At 35.2% G+C, this 15,344-nt stretch overlaps 1 protein-coding gene across 2 annotated transcripts in view; it reads right to left on the bottom strand.

Moving 5' to 3' along the window:
• CNTN1 (contactin 1) overlaps positions 1–15,344 on the bottom strand; it is a 290,007-nt gene that overhangs the window by 102,339 nt on the left and 172,324 nt on the right. The window lies entirely within an intron of this gene.

The following is a 15,344-nucleotide window of genomic DNA, read 5'->3' as shown; positions in this document are numbered from 1 at the left end:
TCATCTATTCTCCTCTGGACAAAATGACAAGATGGAAAAACTCACCTCAAAAAAAAGAACAAGAGGCAGTACCGACTGCCAGGGACCTAATCAATACGGACATTGGTAAGATGTCAGAACTAGAGTTCAGAATGATGATTTTAAAGATACTAGCTGGGCTTGAAAAAAGCATGGAAGACATTAGAGAAACCCTTTCTGGAGAAATAAAAGAACTAAAATCTAACCAAGTCAAAATCAAAAAGGCTATTAATGAAGTGTAATCAAAAATGGAGGCTCTAAGTGCTAGGAAATGAGGCAGAAGAAAGAATTAGTGATATAGAAGACCAAATGATGGAAAATAACGAAGCTGAGAAAAAGAGAGCTAAACAACTACTGGATCACGAGGGCAGAATTCGAGAGATAAGTGATACCATAAGATGAAACAATATTAGAATAATTGGGATCCCAGAAGAAGAAGAAAGGGAGAGAGGGGCAGAAGGTATATTGGAGCAAATTATAGCAGAGAACTTCCCTAATTTGGGGAAGGAAACAGGTATCAAAATCCAGGAGGCACAGAGAACCCCCCTCAAAATCAGTAAAAATAGATCAATAGCCTGACATCTAATAGTAAAACTTACAAGTCTCAGAGACAAAGAGAAAATCCTGAAAGCAGCTCAGGACAAGAGATCTGTAACCTACAATGGTAGAAACATTAGACTGGAACAGACCTATCCACAGAGACCTGGCAGGCCAGAAAGGACTGGCATGATATATTCAGAGCACTAAATGAGAAAAATATGCAGCCAAGAATACTATATCCAGCTAGGCTGTCATTGAAAATAGAAGGAGAGCTTTGTAAACTTATAGACATCATACAAAAGTGGTATATTAGGATTACCTGTTGGTGGCTTGTGGAAATTTTTTTGCCAGAAATGTTAATTTTTTCAAAACTAAAATATATTGACTAATAGCACATCATCCATCTTCCTCTCCTTCCCTTTTTTCATTTATTCATTCAACAAAAAGTAAAAGTAAATAAGATCCTTATGTGTCAGCAAGGGAGAATCTAGGTTTTGTGGGGCCTTATCTTTAAAAGTTGGGGAGCTGTATTTAAAAAGGAGAACAAGACAAAAATTACTGAGGTAAACTAAGCCACAAAACTATGCAGTAATCTAATTACAATACCTTGCTTTTATAAATTTTGCAAAAACACAGCATCATGTAATTATACTGGCGAGGCTTTGCCCAGCAGGGCCTTGGAATAGTCTCATATAAGGGAGGTACCCCACAACTTAAGCTTCATTATCTGTGGTACATCCATCTCTGTGAACAGGCATAGAGATAGAGGAATCAGAAACAAAGAGATAGTTGGCTTGCCCATAAGAAATTTGTAGATCAATGGGAACACAGATGTGTACAAAAATCAGTGTGATGGAATAGTTGTTTAGATCTACATGTTATTAAACTTGAAAACTTTTAATTATTTTAACTAAAAGCACTGTAAAATACATCATAGTGGGAATGGATCTGATTATGGTAGCCAGGACATATGACTTAGTTAGGTTTGTGTCATTTGGTGACTTCAGAACCCAACCACTTCTTTCTGTAACTCCTTGAGAGCAACATGTCCCAAGGCACTAAAAAGGGACCTCTTCAATTGGGACATAATAGAATTCCAACTTTGAAAGATATTAACTCATGTTTTCAAATAACATATAATAACGGTGAAAAATCTCATGACATAGAGTTGAATGTAAAATCTAAATTAAGATAGAGTATGAAAACAATTCTGAAAAGAAAATACCTAATGTCACAATTCTCAATATATAAGTATATTTAAACATTTTCTTAAATAGCAAAAATAAAATGGTACTAATTGCCTGCATCATAATGATGTGGGGGAAAAAAAAACCAACATGGGATCCTACTTATTTTTTTCAGTTGTGATGAATTTTAAGACCATATTTACCCTCCTGATTTGCCAGAATCCTAGCATTTGCAGAGACTAGTAAAAATATTTAGTGGTACTACATAGGCCAGGATAAACACATTTTCCCTTTTGGTATGTCGATTATTCTAAATTGAAAAATCAATCAAGAAACAATTATTTCTAAAAAAAAAGTTGAGTTGAATTCTCAAATTTTATTTATTTTTTATTTATTTTTATTTTTATTTATTTATTTGACAGAGAGAGACACAGCAAGAGAGGGAACAGAAGCAGGGGGAGTGGCAGAGGGAGAAGCAGGCTTCCCGCTGAGCAGGGGCTCCATCCCAGGACTCTGGGATCATGACCTGAGTGAATTCTCAACTTTTAGAGAAACAGAGAAAATATAGTGGAAATGGGTCAAATTAGCATCAGGAAATATTTAAAAATATTCTTGACTGAGGAAAAATAACAGTTATGTTTTAAATGCCAGGATCAATTTATGACCAGTTTCTTTTTCTTGGACATAGGTGGGAAGGTGGAACTATAGGTTTGTATAAATTATATTTTCTAGACTCTTAATATTAATTTTGTTTTATTTCTTTTACTAAGCAGGGAGAAAAAGAAATAAGTAAATGGAAAAAAATCCTTTAGGAGGCAGGGAAATCAATTAAATGATCTATGGAAAGATTTTTAGCTTTTCATTTCTATGATGTATAGTATCATTCATATCTAAAGACAGACCTAAATGAAAATTATTGAAACCCGTACACATTGTTTATGTCCTCTAAAGTTTGTCTAAAAAATGTACATTTGAGCATTTTCTTAATCTGTTAGATCCTATTTCCTCTCACTGAGTTATGTACTCTAATTAGGATGAGTTCTTTTCATTAAAAGGAAGATGGGGTACCTGGCTGGCTCAGTCGGTGGAGCATGGGACTCTTGATTTCAGGGAAGAAAGAAAGAAGAAGAAAGAAAAAGTAGAAAGAAAAGAAAAGAAAGAAAGAAAAAAAAAAGAAAAAGAAAGAAAGAAAGAAGAGAAAGAGAGAGAGAAGAAAGAAAGAAAAAGAAACAAAGAAACAAAGAAAGAGGTAGAAAAAGCAAACATAAACTATGCCAAAACTGTTGTGTCAATCACTTATTTTTGTAAATATTGACTTCGGTAATATACTGCAAAAATTTTACAGTTTAATGTGGCAATAATTATTGGATTTTTTTTTTTAAGATTTTATTTATTTATTTGAGAGAGAGAGAGCACATGAGAGGGGGGAGGGTCAGAGGGAGAAGCAGACTCCCTGCCGAGCAGGGAGCCTGATGTGGGACTCGATCCCGGGACTCCAGGATCATGACCCGAGCCGAAGGCAGTCGCCCAACCAACTGAGCCACCCAGGCGCCCTAATTATTGGATTTAAATAGTTCTGACTTACCTATTAATAATCTGTTATAGTTTGAGAACTCTAAATAATTCTCACAGATATTCAACTTTAAGAACAAGGGATTGCACAGCAGTTTTTATATTGAATGTAGAGGAACCAGCACTGACCCGAGAGAAAAACAATCAGGTATATAGAGGTAAAGAATGAAGAACAATTTCTGTGAAAGTTTTCTTGAGATTTATAATTTTGATGGAGTGTGTCAGTGAGATTTTGGTCTATGTATCTCATTGACTTTACAGGTAGTCTCAGAAAGGAGCGCTGGTCAAAAGAAAGATTAGCTGTGCCCACACAAAGCAAGTGATTTCAGAAAATTGGAAATAAAATACATAAGAATTTTCTAGATCTGGGATGTCATTTGACATTTCCTCCTTAGATAACAATCACAATATGTGGGAAGGTATGGCAAGGCATAGTGAAAAGAGAACAAGGGAATTCAGCCAGATCTTGTCTGAATTTTGGCTCATCCGTTTCTTATGATAAAAATATTTTTTATTTGCCTTATAACTAGATTCTCAAAGTAAAAATGAATTCCATCTCAGGTGTTTCAAAAATTCAGAAAGTCCTCATATAAATTGAGTGGACATATTAATATAATTAAATTTCTCTCTTTAGAAAGGGATAAATAAGAAAATATATCGAGCGTAATTAGAATTCATCTTCACTCATGCCAGATTTGGATGTTTTATTATCTAGGCAAGTCACAAAACAAGAGCTTTCCTCACTTCCTCTGTCAGAAAATGTTAATCAAAACTTGCTGTAAAACTAAAGCCAATGCCATTAACCAGTTTTAAAACTATAGTTGGGGTTTTCTCAGTTATTCAAAACTGCTAAAGATTTATTTATATCTGAATGTATATTTTCTAACAAAAAGACCTTATCCTTATTATATTTTCCAAAAATTAATTATGCTAGTAGATTTGGCTACTAGAACCAGGGCCATAACTCAAGTCTAATGGTTGATACACCAGACATATAAGATATTGTGGTTGTTTTTCTTTTAAATATTAATACAATTAGTGATAAATTACTAATGTACTAAATAATGAACTTCTTGATTTTTTGCAATGGAATCTTCATTTTGTCAAAGTTTTCACAAATAGCACATGTATAAACACCCTGGGTACTTGTCATGAAATGTTTCCCCATTAATGGCAAGACTTATCCTATCCCAACCATTTTAAAAGTGTACAGTTCACTGTATTGTGTAAATTCATATTGTTGAACAACCATCACCACCATCCATCACCATAAGTCTTTACATCTTTCAAAACTGAAACTCTGTACCCATTATACAATAACTTACTAGATTTCCTCCTCCAAGCCCAAGATCTCCTCCTCCAAGCCCCTGGCAACCAAGAGTCTTCTCTATTTTTTATTTCCCCTTTTTCCTACACCCCAGCATCTGATAACCTCCATTCTCCTCTCTGTTACTATGAGTTCAACTTTTCTCATCCATTCTTTAGCTTGCAACTTATGGCAAGTTATTCAATCTCTGAACCCTAGTTTTCCTCATGTGTAAAATAAGGAAAGAACGACTATTTCACAGGACTATTTTAAGAGCTGCATAACATTGTGCATGTGAAATACCTATTATGAAAGTATTTAATAAATATTAATTTATTATTCTACTAGGCCATAGGCCCACTCAGGTCAGGGGACATGTCTCTTATTTATTGTTGCTTTTATAAAGCCTGGCACATAGAAGTCTCTCGATATACATTTATTGAATAAATGAAGGAATGAGCGGACCACTCCGTAACTATTCCAAAGCACTTGCCATAAACAAACTGAAATTTAACTTTAATTCCTTAAAATAAGGGTAGGATGGTGAAAATAAATAACAAGGAATGTCGCCTATTGGAGCTTTGTTCTTTGTTAGGGACTATTGCTGCTTATAAACATAGTCTAAAATAGAGTATTCTAACTAGCAATATTTTAAAGCATTTTTTAATATGCACTTATTGAGTGTTATTGGAAGTCTGTCTTCTAATCTGAATATTCACACTCGAGTCAGAGGAAAAGTTTTCATTATTTTGAGCCTGTCTGTGTCATGCCATGCTATCTTTTCCTTCACTCCAAAATATTGTCTATTTCAATAGGACAGTGAGTCATCAGCCTGACAGCATGTAATTTATTTCATTTAATGGGTTTCTTGCTGTTCAAATATAAAAGCATCTTTCACATCTTGTCCACACATTTGTTTTCTGCTAGAGATTTGTTCTATTGTGTCACCAGTTATCCTATCATTTGTGACTCCCTGATCACATCCCCTCAGCAGTGATGTAGAGCAGAGAGGCAGAGAGGCTGAGCTCACTCCTGCTAATGCAGAAGAAACTGCTCTTCTTCCTTCACTCTGGAGGACATACCATTCAGTTTTTCACAGCTCACTCCCAGCCCCCACAGGCCTGAAAGTGCTTCAGCAAATGAAAAACAAACATCTCTGACAAAGATGTGCCATTTATGGGAGCAGACCTTTTTCTTCTCAGTAGCTGAAAATACATGATTAAAAGTGGAACCGGGGCACCTGGGTGGCTCAGTCGGTTAAGCAGCTGCTTTCAGCTCAGGTCATGATCCTGGGGTCCTGGGATCGAGCCCCACATCGGGCTCCCTGCTCGGTGGGGAGTCTGCTTCTCCCTCTAACCTTGCCCCTTCTCGTGCTCTCTTCTCAAATAAATTAAAAAAAAAAAAAAAAGTGGAACCAAGGATGCATTCCTGTCCCTGAGGCCACATTGTGCTGGCCAGCTCCCTGGACTTGCTGGCCTTCAGAGGGCCTTCGGAGCCTTGTGGCTTCTCTAGTCGGCGGAGTTCTCCCAGCTGCTACTGCAGAGGCAGCATCCCCCGAACCATCACAGATCTCTAGGTGTCTAGTGACTGTTGTAACCCTGACACAGACTGGCTCTACCTTAATTTCCAAGGGAATTCAACTTCTTTTCTCCAGTATCCTTTATTAAATGTCTTAGTCACACATTAAAACAACGTGTTACAACAAGGCAACGTAGCGTGGCACATTCTGTCCCTTCCTTCCTTTTCCTCCTTTCTCCCACACTCGTCTTTGTCCCCACCTCTCCCTTTCTGACTTAGACAATGCTAGCGTTCTTTGAGAAATTTGGTCCATATCTAGATATTCATTTTTCTGTTGGTCAGACACCATGTAGCTCTTAAGTTTCATTCTGGCATAGGCTAATCCAAATGTTATTCAAAAACCTTCAACAGTACGTTAGCAAGCATTTCTCCAATAACAATTATTTGCCAAGTATTTAGTACTGTTATACAATTAAAGGAGGTATATAACTAAGGCCAACGCAACTAATATTTCATTCAACTGATGGTTATACAATTATGCAATCATTTACATTGACAGAGAACAAGATTTTAGGACTACTGATAAAATATTAATATATATAATCAAATGGTCACATCTCCATTTTAGAAAGAAAAAAAAAGACAGTTGCGGGGACATCAGGAGTCTATCCTGATCTACCCTCAACACAGTTCATGAAAGGCCATGTTAAAAAGAATACTTACTTATGGCACTCATATTCTTTCTGAGAAACATTTGTTATAAAGTACTATTTCCAGAAAACAGTTAGCGGAAGCTTATTGGAATTGAACACAGATTAGTCTAGGTGAAAAGACACCAATATCTCCTACTCTACATTTTAAGAGCAGGGGACATTTATCCTCAGACTCATTCTGAAATTCTGCCTCTGCTAAACAAGTCATTTCATCTTCCTGAGCGGTCAGTCACCCAGTCTGGAAAATGGAAATTCAAGTTCCTTCTTCACAGGATTGTGAATACTAACACATGTATGGATTTGGATACATGTGTGCATGTATGTATATGTGTAAGTAAAAACCCTACAACATATGTACATAATAAAAATAAATATTAAAGTGGAATAAGTTAAATCTTCCAGAAACAAAATTAGTTTTGAAGTCAAAAAACACTACACCTTTAGAAAGGGGATATTATATATTTAAGTGTTAAGTCCATTAAACATCTTCGTATCAGTATTCTATCTTTCCAATTAATTTTCAGATGAAATATAATTTAAACATAGGTGACATATCTGCCTCTAGCTGAATGACTGCCTACTTTAGATGTTCTTCTCCAGCCTCACATTGGCTTCCTTAAATTCTATCATCAAATTATTATTATCTCAGTTCAAAAGTTTTTCTGCAAAGTCATTAACAATATTGTAGCAGCTTACTGCTATGATCAAATATAATTAGTAAAACTTTCTGAAGAACTTGCTGTTCGAAGCCAAAGAATAAGAGCACATACTCAAGGAAAACACCCCATTTTCTGAAAATAATCATAAACAGTATCCCTTCTCAGAACAGTCACATGTATTGCGCCACGGGTGGGTAGAGCATAATATTCTTTGGATTGCAACCATCTTAGTCCCTGAAACAGCCCACCACTTGATTTTGTATGCAGTATATGTAAAAGGAGGAGTGATACAATACATTTCAAAACATTTCAATAAATATAACATCACCAGATTGTGAAATATGATTTAGAGGCTGCTGAGAAAAAAAAAATCTGAAGGAGTTTTGAAGATATGGATATTAATTGAGTGCTGACAGCATAGGCTGCATTTTATAGAACAATTGAACTACTCACATTTTTAGATAATTGGATTTATGATTAAGTTAATTACTCATTTATTTTTAAAATCATGTAATACATGCAGAGGAACTTAAAAAACTGTAGAATCCCTGTTTGTGATATTTATAGCACATTATTTTTCACAGGCTAATTTAAGCCAATGATGTCATACAAGACTATAATTGATACAGTCATGCTTATTCATTGAGACAGTTTCAGGAAACCATCACTTTTAGGTAGTAAATAGAAAGTCCTACATATATTTTGTTCCACATTTTAGGCGTATATGTATATATGGTTAGGTATCTCTTGAAATTTGAGAAAATGCAGAAAGGCCCTGCTGATTCCAAACTCTCCCCCCTACGCTCCCATGAAAATGACATGGTGCCAATTCTACCCAATTATTTTGCTTGAAATTATAAAATTGAGATACTAATGGAAAATGGAGATAGTAATCATGAACAAATCAGGCAATATGATTTTTTAAGTATTTGCAATTCTAAGAATTATTGATTCAGTCAATGAATTATTGATTCAGTCAGGAGCTGTTTTATCAAGCAAGATTTAAAACTCAAACATATATTTATGAGATTCCACTCAACTTCTTTCCTATCAGTGTATTAATATGAATCAGTTTATTACTCAAGGGCAAATACATATTTTATTCTACTTTAAATATAGTGCTACTTTTGGCAAAGAATTGCTATTCACAATAACAGATGAATATCAAATACAAGGTGAAATATGACAGGTGAGTTTTAGTACAAGTTTAGAAGGACACTGGGAAGCAGAACTGATAATCCTTGTGTTGTCAATGATTTGCCTAAAGGATCAGTGGAAGCAACTGAATGGAGCCAAATAATGAGTAGGAGTGATGAAGGTAACAAAGTAACCTCAGCTAATGGGGACAGTAAAGGAGCAACAACAGGCATATGTGCTAAAATTTTTACAAATTATTTATCTATAGATCATCTCATCTGATCCTACCAAATGTTGCTGAGATTTTTAGAGATGAACTGAGTCATCAGGATCATGTGGATTGCCCAAAGATACACAGAGCCAGGGTGTGAATCCTTCTATTCCAGACAGATATAAGCCCTATACTCTTCACTGTTTATTTTTTAAAAGATACTTAGAATTTATCCTTGCTCTAGATTACAAGAAAGGATATTTTGTATATTTGTTGATCAGCATATTTTTCAAAATGCTGTTATTGCTTCCCAAAACACAGGCTAGGGGCCACCTACCTGAACAGCATTTGGATGTACTTGTTTAAAAAAATCGATTTCTGAGAAACTCCCAAGAAAGTTAGAGTCTCTGGGAAAATAACCCAAGTATCTACATTTTAATCAAGCTTCCCAGGTAATTTGTAAGCATACTAAAGTTCAAAAACTATTATATTAAGTATATTAAGTGAAGGTGAGAATATTTCCAATACTCACAGAGAACAATCAAATGTTTTCTGAATTCATAAGGCCACATTTAAAACAAGTACAATCTAAATATCAGAACGTATGCAACATTTAATAATTTACCTCTTGAAATTATGTCTGCACTGTACTTTTTTATGGCATTTGGTCTGGGTGAGAATTGAATATCCTGTATGTCTATACCTGATTTACTTTACCATGTCATAATGAATAAGGCCTTTTGATATATCACTTTGACTAATACCTGGAAGGGTTCCTACTGTTAAATGAGACCTGTTGGACTATAATGACATGACTGAATGTGCTGTTAACTTGTCTTGTTGCCCAACGGCAGTTCAAACTGATCTGAGATAGCTGTACTACTACAAAGAAATGTGTTCCATGATACCTTCCCTGTGATTCACATCTAAAAATCCAAAACAGGATTTAATAAGTCTTTGACAGAAGAAAAAAAAATTCCCATGCCAGCAAGACAGAACTTTCAAACTTCTTTCCCTTTTGCTCTCCCACACATTCACAAAAGAACAAAACCTGGGAAGAAACCATACCAGATTGAAACACTCACTCAATTTACACTGGGAGTTTTAAAGACTTCCTGGGCTGTAATCTCTCCTTTGTATGACTTTATTCCTCTGTAGAGATGGCCATGTCTAATAAAAAGGCTTCACTGTTACTGCCACTCTGCTTTCTGAAGCTCCACTTGAAGCCATTCTCCCTAATGCAACTGCAAAGGTTCAGGATGTCAGAGCTGCTTCTTGCTGCACGATATCTGTATGTCTTGCATGTAAAAGAGCAGGTGTTTGTTCTACCCCACCAATCTAAAAGCACATAAAATTTCTTACTGTCTTCTGACAAGAGACCCACCCATGATTAAAGAACAAGCCTGATGATCTTATATCTCCTATTAGCTGCTGTTCAGGTTAAGAGAGATACCACACAAAAGGAAAGAGTAGGATATAACCTTTGACATTCTATTTTTTAAACAACAGAGAAGAGTCACTAGCTATAAGTCATTGTATCAGTACTTAAACTGATGCATGATTCCTACCAAAATAATTTAAGCCCCTATAGCTAGAAACAATATAAGAGAATTATTTTTTAAATGCACTTCAATTCTATTAAAACAATTCCACAAGTACTTATTTTGAAACACATATAATATTTGTGCTATTTAATCAGATTATCACTTTTTAATGCATGCTATTCAAAGACCAAGAAATTTGTTTCATTTTCTTTGAAGATTATAAAATAATGTAATCATTAATGTAGCTGGATGGTAATTTTAATTATTCATTCATCCCATGCCTATTTATGAAGCACCTAACAAGTCACGACATTTTGTAGTAGCAGCAAACATATTGGTAAATCAAAGATATACATTCAGTGAGAGACTTTCTAGATTTAAACGTCTCAACTGCAGCTTGTCTCATTCCTTTTTCTATACTCCATATTGCCTAATGCAAAGCCTTACACATTGAAGGCACTCAATTAACGTCTGTTGAATACATTTATGGAGTAATTACTAAAAGCAAATTATTGGTCTATATTTGATAGGCAGATCTATGCAAGCAGAAGGACGTGGCAATAGTAAAAGCATAAAGTAGGAAAGTAAAGGTTAAATTCAGACAACTCTCCAGAGTTTAATATGGCCGGGGCATGAACTCATGTGAACAAGCATTAGAAAAATATAAGTGGGAAGAAGCGTGTAATCAAATTATGGAAACTTAAATGCCAAGTGTTGAACTTTTGGTTCCTTCCACAGGCAGTGAGTGAGTTTCCCTTGCTGAACTGTTCTGCAAGAAAATATCATCATCCTCTTTAATCCTACGTGCTTTGGTTGATGAACACTCTGTTCTTCAGTCTCCTTTTCATGGTTCCATTGACAGAAGAGATATTGAGGAAGCTCCCTAACTCCTGTATTTTGATGCCCTGATGTGGAGGTTTCAGATTTACAGCCAGCAACAACATGGTCTTGAGCCGTACAAAGAGCTTTATCCCTTTTTACTCAAATTTGTATCAAATATTAAGTTTCCAATAAGATAAGAGTGGATACATCCCTCCATTTATATATAATTTCAGAACAAAGATGTGGCTGATGCAAAAACTGAAATCTAAGGGAGAGGGATTCCACAGTTTCTGATAAGAACTTTATTCTCTCTTAACATAATTATTTCTTTGTATCAAGTGTAAGTCTTATCAAACAAGTATTTATTTAGCACCTACTATATGAAAGAGCGCAGATGAACCCCAGTTTGATAACGGAAGTGGAGACAAATTCTCAAACTTCAGAAACTTAAAGTCTAGTTAGGCACAAGGATCAGAGCAATCTCACTGGATCTATCCCTGATCCCTGTTACCAAGAGTAATCTGTGCCATAAGTTTATTATTTTAATGAACATGTATCCAAATATCTGAAGCTCAGTGAATAATACAAAATTTAATGTGATCTTCAAAGAAGTTAACTCTCTTGTACTCTCTGCCCCCAAATTTGTCAATGATACACCATCATTTCATAATTCATTCAACAAATATCTATTTTATATGTTATACTATATATTATACTAGGTTATAGAAATCATAATTATAATATTACAGTATATATTATACTTTATAGTCATATTGTATATACTATAATTATAATTATCATTAGAAATATTATAGAAATTAAAAGATTAATTAAATAGTCCTTAGTTTAATAGTTAAGATAAACACACTCCATCATCAGTCAACTTGCAAGCCAGGCTCTGTTCTAGAAGCTTAAGTATTAAGTAATATTCATATGAACCAATGGTGCAGTTATTATTATTAACCTCAGTTTATGGATGAGAAAACACATCTCTTCTATATTTCAAGACCTAGATCAAGATTTATCTTTATAGGAAAGTCTATCCTCTGGCAACCTCATATGAGGTTTTCTCCATTGTCTAAAATCATGGAGTGAGGGGCTCCTGGGTGGCTCAGTCATTTGCCTTCAGCTCAAGTCGTGATCCCAGGGTCCTGGGATTGAGCCCCCCATTGGCATCTGGCTCCCTGCTGAGTAGGGAACCTGCTTCTCCCTCTCTTATTCCCCCCTGCTTGTGTTCCCTCTCCCACTCTCTCTGTCAAATAAATAAATAAAATCTTTAAAAATAAATAAATAAAATCATGGAGTGAGTTGTTTGACTCACTCATGGATTCCTTATTATCAGGTTCTTGCTTATCTTTCAAATGCAAAGCCACTTCCAACTGAATATAGGGACACTTTTTTTTTTTTAAAGATTTTATTTATTTATTTGAGAGAGAGAGAGTGAGAGAGAGCGCGCAAGAGGGGGTAGGGTTAGAGGGAGAAGCAGACTCCCCGCCGAGCAGGGAGCCCGATGTGGGACTCGATCCCGGGACTCCGGGATCATGACCTGAGCCGAAGGCAGTCGCTTAACCAACTGAGCCACCCAGGCGCCCTGAATATAGGGACACTTTATTAGAAAACATATTTGAAGACAATTTCAGGGGTTGAGAAAAAAATTATTTTGGAAAAGTGTTTCTTTGCCAAAATTTGGTATTTTGACAGGTCTTGATGGCTTATGAGGATAAGTATAGCAGAACATCTGACTATAAAACTGTCCTGGAAAGTCTGGGCATATGGTAAGAGCATTTTAGATTTTTATATTATCAAAAGGCAATGAGATTAAAACACAAGAGTGTAGATGCAGTCAGAATTATTTCATATGACTATTTCATTTGGGCAAGTTATATCAGCAATTGGCAAATGGAAATATTAATATGTACTTGTGAGAATTACATGAAAAATGTACACAAGACACCTGTATTAGTTCCTCTTCACCTCTAGCTAGATTAGAAATTATTGAGGAAAAAGAACATGACATATATATTTTCATATTCCTATTGGGTCTTAAATACTTTGCATCGTGTGTGATCAATAAATACATGTGTGTGCATGTGCATGTGAGTGGGTATGTGTGTATTTAATGGCACTGAAGATACATCATAGAAGAAACTGATAATTAAAAGAAAAAGCACCACACCTGTGAATGTCTATGTAACTGCCTTCATTTAGAAGCTGTTAAGCACAAGATTCGCTTTAAACAGTTAACATTGGATTGAGCATAATTCCATGCATTTCTACAAATGGGAGGAATGATATGACACCATTTCTCTTCCAAGATCTAATGGATTCTCTAATGCTGTGCAGTTGCCAATACAATTTGCGCTGTAGATATATAAAATCAGTAATTTAGTTAGCAAATGTAGAAACAGTTATGTAGGCAATTTGATTTGTTTAAAAATATTTAAGGGTCTATCCTGTACCCTGTGTTAGGTCCTTAGAGATTCAACAGACCCAAAATATATGGTCCTCAGCTTCAAGGGGGCTCCAGACCTGTGAGAAATAAACTCTGCTTGAAAGTAGGAGGTGCAGGAAAGGGGGGAGGTCAGGGATGAGTTCTCACCTCTTGACTTGCCCATTGGTTTGGAAGGCACTGCTACTTGGCAAAGGGGAAGCAGCGTTTGGTGAAAAAGTGAGTTGACCAGAGATTTAGTTTTGAGTATGTGGTAGGTTTCAGTTTCCCCTTATACTTCCAAGGGGCAATACCAAGTAAACATCTGAATAAATGAGAACAAAATATGGAGGGTGTTGGGGTTGGGAATAGGTTGATTTCCTAGAGATAACATTTGAAGCCCAATAACAGGTAAAACTTCCAAGTCAATTTGTCTTATGCAATGGAAAAATGAAAGGAAAATAAAATAAACAGCAGAAATATAAACCCCAAATGATTTTTTCCCCCAACATGGCCCTCTCACTAACTAAAAAAATAAGGGAAGAAAGCAGGGACAGCTGTACCTATTGGCAGGAGCCCTGCAGCCCTTTGCTCAATTGCCAGAATTATTTACTTTCTTTAAGTTTCTATGAGTTTAGAAGAAATACTTTTGGCTTTGGCTCAAAAATCCCTGCTGAATTAAAACAGATTTTTAAAAATGTTGCTTGGTGTTTCAAAGATTTAAGGACTATCACTACCGTAGTTTCTTAGTTCCTTAGAGTAAAGATGTTAGAAACTCATAGGTTTGAGAATGCAGTAATTCATCCTCTCTTATTTTTGTGAGCTAATTTTGAATGCATAAGACTTATTAAGGCTACTAAAAGACTTTTAGTCTTATTCAATAAAGTATCAGGATTGAATTCAATATGTCCATATTTATATCCCCAAATCTTAAATCATCAACATTTTAAGCGATTTTGATTTAGCTTGAAAATTAAACTCCTTACATGACTATACAGAAATGATATAATGATCTCCACAGTTAAGGTGAAAAAAAAAAGGTTACACAATTAAGCAGTAAACTTTAGGCAAAATAAATATTTTAATGTGAATTATCTAAGTGACCATTCATTCTTTATTTATATTTGAATTATATCTAAATTTTTAATAATAATAATAACCAGGATATTCCTGCTTAATATTTTTGGTATTTTAATAAGTATTTTTTTCTATCAATAGATACATTTTGCTTTCAACCCATCATGCTTTTGTTTATTCACTCTCCAGTTCTCATTTTTGAGTTCCATTTGTTTAGTGTGTCTTGAATTTTTGGGAAGAAGAATTTGTAATGATTTATATTCTGCTAAATTGAACCTCTTTGACTCTCAGCATTCCAGCAAAAACAAAAGCACCATGTACTGCCTTTTATATTTCTTTTTAAATACATTACATAATAAGATGTGGCAAACTCACAGTCAGGTCAACTAAAAAGTTAAAAGTTTCAGGTTGCAAAACTCTTGCCCTTGTAAAAGTGAGTTTCTTAAGAAACTAAGAGTTGTTACTGTATATTGTCTCTGTTCCTTTCTGGTCTATGTTACTTTTAGGCTCTCTCTTTGCTTAGAGGACACCTTTCAATATTTCTTGTAGGGCCGGTTTCGTGTTTGCAAATTCTTTTAGTTTTTGTTTGTCCTGGAAGCTTTTTATCTCTCC

The sequence above is a fragment of the Leptonychotes weddellii genome, chromosome 5, assembly GCF_054177405.1.
Source record: "Leptonychotes weddellii isolate Sample4059 chromosome 5, ASM5417740v2, whole genome shotgun sequence".
NCBI lineage: Eukaryota > Metazoa > Chordata > Mammalia > Carnivora > Phocidae > Leptonychotes > Leptonychotes weddellii.
Note: the sequence above shows the minus strand (reverse complement) of the source record. Positions and strands in the feature narration are given on the sequence as shown.